At 42.9% G+C, this 7,144-nt stretch overlaps 1 protein-coding gene across 1 annotated transcript in view; it reads left to right on the top strand.

The window, feature by feature from the left end:
- Positions 1–6,206: 6,206 nt before the first annotated feature.
- Positions 6,207–7,144, top strand: part of CLNK (cytokine dependent hematopoietic cell linker) — a 171,973-nt gene continuing 171,035 nt past the window's right edge. Inside the window, 1 exon segment of the mRNA XM_077750389.1 lies at positions 6,207–6,243. The gene's annotated coding sequence lies outside the window, so the exon portion shown is untranslated.

The raw sequence follows: 7,144 nt of genomic DNA, 5'->3' as shown, positions 1-7,144 counted from the left end.
GAAACCTTTCAAAGATTCCCCTGTGATGTTCCTGCTATTTTCTTAATCCAATTCTCACTTCAAGACCTAAATCCAACCAATGTGAGGACAGATGGCATGGGGCCCTTTGCCCTGCCAATTTAGCAACCCTGGCAATGGTTCAGCCCCTGCGTGGAGAGGGAGTGATTTTGCCTGCATAGGTTAAAAATACCACAGTATTTTAACCTCAGGCAAAAGTATTTGGCAAACAACCCATTGCAGATTTGCATGTGTGTGGATGATGTCACACTCCTCACCAGATTTGTCTAAACAAGGCTCTGCTCAACATAAATGGCTAACTGTGACTGCCATTTAAATGTAGAATTAGGAGACATAGCCTTGCTAGTCTTTAAAGAGATTTACCTGAGAGGCTGGAACATGTGCCATTGTCTTCATTCTTCTCCTGACTCACCTTGGGGGTCAGTCAGACTCCCTCCACTTTCTCATTTGAAAATGAGAGGCGTGGTCTACAATCAATTCCATTCACCCAATTGCTGGGTGACACAGACACAGTGGGTTCTTGGTGTTGTAAAGGATTCCAAGATGAGAAACAACTATAACCCCTCTCAAGGATTTAGTAAGACATATGAAGCTCAACCCCCAAAGCTCATCACTTCCTCAACAACTTCTTATGGGGTTACCTCCACTCAGAAATCCCTACCTTCCAAAGCTACATCTAGCTGGGTCCTTTTCTTCACTCAGGCCTTGGCTCAAATGTCACCTCTGCAGAAACTCAACCTCACACTGCCTTATATGAAGAAACACCCTACCCCATATATCCCAGGCCACTCTTTGTCCTGCTAGCTTGTATCATTCATTGTGCTGCACTTTCTCTTACATATCCCTTTCTCACTGGCATTTCACCAGGCCCAATAGCCGCTGCCATTTCTTGTTCCCATGGCCTTGTCAGGACAGACACACTCGCACTGTGGAGCCCTCATGACTCCAAAGCTGGGAGACAGTGGGGACAAATGACTCTATCACCAGTGTGGTGAGAATTTGGTGATGCTGAGGCTCTGCTTTTTCAGGTGGGTAACAGTAACAATGATGCCAATATGGAGACATAATTGTGATAATTAAATTATGCATTTATGCAAAGTGCCTAGAACAATGAGGTCTTACTTAATGTTAGCCTCGTGAGGCTCTTCCAGTGAAAAGTAGTGTGAACTAAGCACTGAATTCGTATCTAATGGATATTTATTTAATAAACCACCTAGCATTTCTATGAATGCAGAGATTTAAGAGAAAGGCTCTTTCTGCATTTACTTTTCATTTCCATGCTGTAATTTCCAAAGAAGTTAGGCACAAATACAACAAAACTCAGCTAGAAAATATATCCAAAGTTCAGAAACCTTGTTATGTTCACAATGGCCCTTCACCTCTGGCGTGTGAACTCCTACACTGAGCCCTGGGTCTACCTGCATTAGGGTTTGCCTTCCTGTAGGATGTATTAGGAAGCCAGGGACTTCTGAAGGTCATTTCCGGAGAGAATGAACTTATATGAGAACAATCCCACCTGCTATAGTTCCCCAGACACCAGATGAGCTTGAATATCAACTGTGTTTATATGTTGGGTTTTCCCTAGGGAGCTACTTCTCTGCAGTCATGAAAATTGCCCAGCTGAGGACATAGACCCAGTTGACATGGAGCGCATTTGAAACTCAGCACAGAGCTCAACTCATGCTCAGATCAAGATTTCCCTTTCCAGAGTGCTAGTGAGGTGTGTGAGAGAGATCACAGCTAATTGAGAGAAGCTCATAATATGTTTCCTGGAGGAGATAGGATGTAGGATGAAAGGCAATTAGTGTAAGGTGAGCCCCTTTCAGGGGCCCAAAGTCAAACTGCCCAAGGCCCTGACATAAACAGGGGCAAAACTATGAAAAAAAAAAAAAATACAGAAATGATAGTGCCAATTAACCCAGGTTCTCACACAGAAGCTCTCGTATAATTTATAAAAAAACTACATGGATTTTGCTTCATGACAGGAGACAGTACCCTCAACTAGAAATTTATAAAACAAACACACCTACCATGATGGTGTTGAACAGTCTTTCTTGTGTTTGGGGGCATATGTGTGTGCATATACACCTTGTTTGTCGATATTAGGCCTTGACACCATCCTGAGACCAGCTGTGGGACAGGAGCCTGAACTTGGCAGTCACCACACACCAAAAGGAGGGAAACAAACACCAAACACCAGGATGTTTAGGATGCTTACCCAGGACCAGCAATTTTCTTTTAAGCACCTGAAGTTATCTTGTTCAAAAAATTGCAAAAGAAAACCAATGAGAGAGCAAGAACAGCAGGAAAGTGGTTAGGCCAGGCATTATGATTTTTTGTTTTTGTTTTTGCTTTTTTGGCCTCTCCAACACACTGTCTCAGCTCTAGAGAAAAGCAATTGAGAATTAAGCCTGTTTTTGTGTAGAATGTTTATTCACAAGAAGCCAGTTTCTCTGGGGAAAAGTGAGTAATGGGTACTCCATGGGATCTCTCTACATGGTTTTGGCAATTGCTTGTGAGTCTATAATTATTCCAAAATAAGAATTTTTTAAATAAGTGATTTTTAAAATATAGATACAAATTTCAGTTTCTCCATATGTGCATTAAATTCATAGAAGTTGAAAAAATATTTGGTGACCTGTTTGAATGGGTTCCAGATTGTTGACATGTGGTTATACCTTCTCTTCTACCTACATTTATGAGATAAATTTATCATTTCATGCACTGAAACTGCCATGGGGTTAAGAATATCATGCTCCTTTTCTTTTAAGGGTGAGAAATGAGGGAATCAGTTAAGTTAGATAACTTGCTGAAAGTAATTCAATTAGTGGAGCCAGGAGGGATTTGAACAAAGCCAGAGTAACTCCAAAGCCTGACAGTCTTGCAGGTCTGCCTCCCAGAAGGGCCTCCAAGAGCCAGTAAAAGCTTTCTTTCCCTCCATCCCAGGACCCATGGTCCTACTTGGATATAATTAGGTCTTAAAAGTCCTGCTTTCTGGTTTTTTGTGGGGTTTCTTTTTTGTTTTTGTTTTTGTTTGGTTTTGTTTTCCTGTAATTCTTCCACACAATATACCTAAGGTCTTCATATCCTGAGTGGACTAGCCAGAGAGTAAATTCTCAACAAACTCACTGTGTCAAGCATTGACAGAAATGTCCCATTCAGACCCGCAGGGAACTCAGCACATACCCATCCTTTTTTCATAGTCATGCTGGGTCACTTACCCAACCATCAGGTAGTATTTCTGGTGGCTTCATATTATGCTGTAGTGGCACTGTAAGAAGGCCCCAGGGAAAACCAAGGGACTGATATTAATTAGATGCCAGGCATAGTACGAGACACTTTGTAGGAGGTAAGTAATGCAATCCTCACAGTAAATATTATCATCCCCAATTTACATATGAGACAGATGGTCAAGTCTTTTGCCCAAATCCAGGTAGACTTTCAGTGATATATCGCACAAATTTTGATCTGGCCATTAAAACCCAAACTCCTCTAGATTTTCCCAATACCCTTTAGCATGACTCAAGGTTCATGGACCCCATAAACTATGCAGGTGGGATATGAAGTGCGGTGGGCAAGAGATAAGAGCCCATGAAGCAATTAACACAAAATAAATTATCACCCAAATCAAAGATGACTGTGAGGGAGTCCTCCAACTGAGGAATGTAGGATGGATAGCAAGAAAAAGGAAGACATGATGGGAGCCTGTGGGTGGCTGGCTCAGACTCAGAGAGCACAGCGGGTCTCTCTAGCTGCTTCTGTGCCACACTCTCCCTGTTGTCTCTGCCCTTAGTCGCCTTTGCTTTTTTAAGTTCCACCAGTGAGCTACAGATGCTGACCTTTACACCTAGGCATTTAGACAAACTATGGCTTTGACCATGAATGTTCTCCTTGATCTTTGCTCCCTCCTTCTCCTTTCCTTCCTGCTCCTTTATTTCCTTCTTTCCATTCTTCTTCCCTTCTTTTCTTTTTCTCCTTCCTTCTTTCCATCCCTTTCTCTCCCACCCCACTTTCCCCTCTTTAGGTCTAGCAAATTCTAGCTCACCATTAAAGACCTTACTATTACCCCATCGTAAGGGGAGTCTTCCCTGAGTCCCCAGAGTAAGCCACCTACACTAATAACCACATTCTTACTATACCAAACTATCTTCAATTCTCCTTTGGTAAAAAGCAGGGACCTTTCATATGATCAAGATTTAAGTTTCTGTTGCAGTCCAACTACTAACTAGATTCCAACATGGGCATTAGGGTTTTTTTCCCCAAAGAAGGGTACAGTAACTACCTTCCCTGTATCTACCCCCTGGATGATCTTCTCCCACATTTATTCTGGAGTTGGTCTTGTGATTTACTTTGGCTAATGGGACCATGGCAAACAGAATACAAGCAGATACTCAGAAAAGACTGGAGCCTGAGACTTTCCCACTCTGCTGCACCTTAAGCCCTGAGGCTACCATGTAAATGAGACTGACCTAGTCTTTTGGATGGTGAGAAGCCAGGTGGAGAAGTAAGGCACCTGGCTGACTTCCTGCCATGAATATAAGGAGCCCATGTCCTCCAGCTGCCTGTCAGCCAACCAGCAGAGACCAGATGATCGGATCCTGCTGTGAGTTGAGTTGTGCCCCCCACAGCCAAATTCATATGTTAAAATCCTAACCTCTAGTACCTCAGAATGTGACCTGACTTGAAGACAGGGTCTTCAAAAGGTAGTCAAGTTAAAATGAGGTCATTAGAGTGGGCTCTACTCCTATGTGACTGGTGTCCTTATAAGAAGAGGAAATATGGACACAGGCATGGGAAGAATGCCATGTGAAGGTGAAGATCCCCATCTACAAGCCAAAACAGAGGCCTGGAATAGGCTCTATCTTCAGAGCCTCGAAGGAACCAATCCTGTGGACACCTTGATTCAGACTTCTGGCCTCCAGAATGGAGAAGCAGACAATGCATTTGTCTTGCTTTAACCACCGACTGGGTAGAGCTTTGCTACGGCAGCCCCAGGAAACCAACACAAGCCCAGAGCAATGAACCAATCAAGTGAGCCACACAGTAGTGAGATAAATAAGATGGCTACTGTTTTAAGTCCCTAGTACATCAAAAGCTAATTGATAAAGTGGGTAAAGGTCTTGGATTCCCCTAGGCTTCAGTTCTCACAATTACAACATGAGTTTGTATAAATGCATTTTCTTCACATGATTATCAGTAAGATTTAGGAAGATAATGCTTGCAAATTGGTCAGCACAGTTCTTGGCACATAATTAACATTTAATGAGTGCTTACTTTAGTCTTACCTTGAGGGTATATGTTAAGTCAACTCCAGATTTATCTACCCAAGAAAAGATAAACTTCTACCTGTGAATTTATTTTAAATGATATTAGGATTTATTGTGGGATTCAACCTCAATTACTATAAAACTAGAGGGTAAAGTGGCACATGCTGGATTGCAGCAGGCATTCGCCAGGACTTACTGCCAGCTTAAATGAACCGGAAGCAAGGCAGAGAGAAATTAAATATGCTGAGCACCTAATATGTGCCCCAAATCTTGCTACATGTCTTTATTTATATTATTTTGTTCATTTCTTGGAAAGCTCTAAAATATAAATATTACTATCCCTGAATCACAGGCATGGAAGCTAGTTGACAAACTGCAACTTGTCTGAGACCACACAATTAATGATTAATACAACCGGAAGAAGAGCCAGGCATTTGTCATGCCAGACCCACGTTCTCACCACAGCACCTGAAGGATCTGGTCCACATGTCTTACGTGGTCTCAGGAAGCCACTGCAACATCAGGTCGTAAGTTAATCAGTGTTCAGCGTGCATGTGAATCAAGAGTGGCAAAACCTACCTTTCATGCTTGAGTGTTGCTCCACAATCTGTGAGTGTGTTCTTGTAGCTGTGAAGGGCTGCTTAGGGACTCTGTGTATCTCTAAGGACATCCTTTGGGGTTGAGAGACTTTCACATACTGCACTTAGACCTAAGAGGAAGTCCTACCCACACACAGGTCCCACCACCCTAGTCTGTGGCTGCATTTCACAGGAAACACAACCTCAAACGGACCTAGGAGGGGCTTTCTGCTGAAGGACACTGCTTTGCGTTGAGAGTAGTGCACTGCACTGCCTTACGGATTACCAGCTGTCAGACTTCTCTGCAATGTCGCCAAGGGGGTCCCTCGCAGGAGACCAGCATCTCAGCACAGGACCTTGAGCACGGCCACACTCTTCAGGTAAACTAAGTAGGCCAGCTCCATCTAAGTGGGCATCTCACTGGCATAAATGATCATTAGGAAAGAGCTGACACCATGCCAAAAAAAAAAAAGGGGTTTTATAACATTAAATGCTGGGCCTTCTAAAAAGCATCGAGCGGCATAAAGAAAGCCAGCTCCCTTAACTCAGTTTTTAAAGATCTCTTCATTCTGCTGGAAGAAAGAATCAAGATACCTACCCATTAAAAATTAAAAGGCTAGATGTTTTCAGTCTTCTCATCCTGGAGCTTGGACCCCCTGACTGTTTGCTCCTAAAATCCAAAGGCCAGGCCGGTTGCTGCCTTTCTTGGTTGACCTTCATTAGGACAACCACCTAGAAAGGCAGCTTCAAGTCAAAGTAGGTCACTGAAAGTAGAAGTTAACTCTTGGAGCCCCTGTGGATATATATATATATATATATATATATATATATTTTATGTTCTAAATTGAAATAGTTTCCTTTCTGGTTTGGTGTGACTTTGGAATCACGCCAATCATTCTTCTGCGCTCACAGGGATGAGGACCCCAAGAGTAAGGGTGAAGGTGGGGACAGTGTTCCCCCTCTAAGGTGCGGGGCAGGGGAGGGGCATCTCTGTTGGGTTTTTCTTGAAGAGAACAAACAAAACATAAACGAGTGACACAGAAAAGAGAGTTAAGTGTCATCAAAGTCTGTCTGCTTTACAGACACGTAAAGACACAAGATACAGTCATGGCTAAAATTTATCAATACTGATTTTTTTATTGTGTGCCAATGTTACTTACCTGAGTATGCTCTTTGCTTCTCTTATATCATAGCCCCTTAGTGCTGTTTCCCCCTTGAACTCCCAGAGGCCCCTCAAACCACAGGGAATGGTTATTTCAAAAGCCAGGAAGACAGTGGTAG

Source organism: Crocuta crocuta, unplaced genomic scaffold (genome assembly GCF_008692635.1).
Source record: "Crocuta crocuta isolate KB4526 unplaced genomic scaffold, BGI_CrCroc_1.0 scaffold179, whole genome shotgun sequence".
NCBI lineage: Eukaryota > Metazoa > Chordata > Mammalia > Carnivora > Hyaenidae > Crocuta > Crocuta crocuta.
The sequence above is the reverse complement of the archived record's forward strand: the minus strand, read 5'-3'. Positions and strand labels throughout refer to the sequence as shown.